The 3,419-nt window shown below is 41.4% G+C and overlaps 1 non-coding gene across 1 annotated transcript; it reads left to right on the plus strand.

Moving 5' to 3' along the window:
• The first annotated feature begins 3,101 nt into the window (after positions 1–3,101).
• On the plus strand, positions 3,102–3,173 carry trnat-cgu (transfer RNA threonine (anticodon CGU)). The gene has a single exon. It is a non-coding gene; the product is annotated as a tRNA-Thr (tRNA).
• The last annotated feature ends 246 nt before the right edge of the window (positions 3,174–3,419 follow it).

Raw genomic sequence — 3,419 nt, forward strand, 5'->3', positions numbered from 1 at the left:
TCTGGGATGGGAGTTGGGGTAGATTCCAATACAGATATGCTCAGGCATTTTCCAAAACTGTTGTGAGCAAAAGACAAAACAAGGAACTGAATGCATTCCTGCACTTGCATCATTAGAAACTCAATGTTCTTGGTTTGAAACAAACCTGGCTCGTTTTGTTCAGCCTTGACCGGGGTAGCACAATGGGTAATGTAATGGCATCTGTTTAGGGATCAGGTGATTGTAGTTTTCTCCCTGGTAGAGTGCAGTTCATGCCTTCCTTATACTTCCAAATTACTATTTCTCATTGGCCTGAAGCCGCGAAGAGGCTTGAATTTCTGTTGCATATGAACGAGAATCCTTTCACAGTATTGAATCAGTAAATTTTATCAAGAACATCAGACTGAATGTCCCAGTATCATTAAAGGAGTGGCAGCTGAAATAGTCCCACAAGCTGTTCAGCGGCACCTTTCCATTTCGCAAACCCACCAACACAATCTTGCAGTTTCTGACAATGGAAACACAATTGAAAACCCAGTCTCAGCTTTGTGAATCTTAGAAACACTTTGGAAAGTGGAATCAGAGGAGAATTAAATACGAACTGTCCCATTGGTCGGCACAACATTGTGGGCTGAAGGGCCTGTTCTGTGCTGTACTGTTCTATGTTCTATGTTCTATTAAGCGGAGATGGTTGTCTTTCAGAATCTGGGGCATTAACTCATGTTCTCAGGATCATTAACTGATCTGAGGCATTGAACGTATTCCTGTCACAGTTGCTCTGCTTCTGCTGTTTTCACTATCAAGAATAATAAATCCTGATTCGCTGAACAGGAACGGAGATAGGCCATGGTGGTCAACACGCCGAATCCTAACTGCTAGCGGGAAGGAATCAATTATATTTGCATAAATATTTATTCTGATTTAATTTTGTCAAACTCCTGCTTTTTCACATCTCCATTTGATGTTAGAATGTTATCTACATGGAAAAGGAACAAAAACACAAGTGTAGTGGAATTTGAACCTTGTAAATAAAACAGTAATGGTGTCTCCAAGAGCTGGTTCACCTCCTAATTATTAGGGAATGACGTTCCTGACTAATTGAAAATAAACTCAGTTCCGTTGATAATGCTTCACAGGGAAACATATGCCAATCATTTCGAAACCATGAAGTATTTTGCAGTCAATGCTACACAGCTGCATGCGTTCACAAAATTTGTTTACATCTACATTTCCTTTATCTGTTTTTGAAAATCATGATCAGTTGTGTCGCAACTTACATCGAATAATATGCTGCACTTTTCAAAACCATGAGCGTTTTCCCACTCAGTCTAAATCATCTGTCCATGAAATTTATTTGCACCTAAAGTCATTCAAATTCGAATTGATCTCCCTGCCCCGTCCTGCCCTGCCACCCAGTATGCGGCAACCATTCCCCACAGTCCTGGACACTCTTCCCTTGTTAAATTCACTCCTTGTATGTTTGCTGATATATCTTTTAAAACACTCAGGAACGAGCTTCTACTTGTATTTTTGAAGAAAAAAAAACTGCTGTCCGCTTAAATAACTCTCTGAGTAAAAGAAATTCAACTCCAATGTTTTCTCTATCATTCACTCTTATTTTTGAATCTCTGACCGCTTGACCTTGATTCCCCCCAAAGAGGGGAATGTTCTGCTAGTATAAACACACCGAACCTCGCATCATTAGGGAAATCTCCATTAGTTTACTTCCCAATTTTCCCAAACACAGGTGCAGCTTTTTCAACTTTTCAAACATATCGTGAATGTAATCCAGCATCCTGTGCACTATCCCGACAAAATCGGCTGCATCTTTTCTAATCTCTATACCTTTGGCGATGACGAAGGACAATGATTACACACGTTGCTCGAACTGAGACTGAACTGCAGACATTGCAGTTGTACCATTATCCATTCGTTTAATTAACGCAATTTATCCATTTATAAACTCAACGAACCCAAATTATTGTCTAACCACATCATGGATATCGTCTCTATGGGGACCAAAAGCTCTTGACTCACTTCTTTGGTACTTTCATGAAATGTGGGAAAGGCTTGTAAGGCCAACATCCCGAAATCCCTGTGAACCGAATGACTCTCAGCTATTTCGAAATTTAACTGCTATTCAATTACCTCAAGGTGGAGCTCAAGTCACTTCCATTGCAGAACGGGTAAGGTCAGTTTATATCCTTCCGCAAATGTCAGAGCGAAACTGAAATCAACACTTTTAAAAAAAGATCCTCCTAATTATTGTCTATCATCTTTCTATGTAGATGTCCTGTTTGTGCATCTCTGTACTGAATTCTACCAAATGATCATTTTGTTAATGAGCATATTTTGCCCATCTCTCATCATTTTAAACTTATAGCGCACTGACTGATGTTATTGCATGCTCACGGGTCGTCACATCCCTGGGATGAAATCAAAGGATGCGGCTTCGCAAGCAGGTATTTCCTTATCTGTGCTAGGAAATCGTTAGTGCAATGATCTGCAGTTGAGTGCTCATTAAAACCAAGCCGATTGCAGAAAGAATTCCACAGTTTTTTCAATCTGATTCCTGTATGCGTTGACCCAAATTAGAATTAGAATCCCTGCAGTGTGGAAACAGGCCGTTCAGCCGAACAATTCCACACCAAACCTCAGAACATCCCACCGAGACCCAACCCCACAAAACCCACCTAAATCTAAACCTCCCTGAACACTATGTGCAATTTTGCAGGCCAATCCAACTACCCTGCAAATCTTTAGATTGTGGGAGGAAACCGGAGCACCAGGAGGAAACCCACACAGATACGAGGACAATGTGCAAACTCCACACAGACAGTTGCCTGAGGCTGGAATCAAGGCGGGATCCCTGCTGCTGTGAGGCAGCCGTGCGAACCACTGATGGTTACATTACGTTACACACATGGCTACCATGCCGCCCGTTTACTTTTACTTCAGAATTTGCCTGAACTCAATCATTTACTGTTCTGTCTTGAGCATCCCTTGTTGTACTTTAACATCAGGTAATTTGTCAGTTTCATATTTTTCCAACAATTTTAAACAAACCTACTCACAGTTAACAAACTGAATGAGTGCAGCAGTTTAAGAGCAAAGGCAAGCAGGGCACAGTGGCCAAATGGGAAGGCATTGGTCTCGTAAACCAAAGATCGTGGGTTCGATCCCCACCTGTGCCCAGTAGTCTACTGGTTGCGAATTACAGCTCCATAGAGCCTGTTGTTTCGGCTCCAGTTCTGCCTAAGAAAAGTAGTGATCTGTTTTTTTCCATTCACTCAAAAGGAGCAAAGGTTGAATCCAAGATGAGCGCTTCAAACCTTCAAAGTGCAATGGTATCAGATCGAAATTGGAACTGATGGGAAATGAATATTTCTGTTAAGATTGCGCTCAGTACAGCTGCAACAGCAGAGGTTTAGGGAGGTATT

The sequence above is a fragment of the Stegostoma tigrinum genome, chromosome 10 (assembly GCF_030684315.1).
Source record: "Stegostoma tigrinum isolate sSteTig4 chromosome 10, sSteTig4.hap1, whole genome shotgun sequence".
In the NCBI taxonomy this organism is placed as follows: Eukaryota; Metazoa; Chordata; class Chondrichthyes; order Orectolobiformes; family Stegostomatidae; genus Stegostoma; species Stegostoma tigrinum.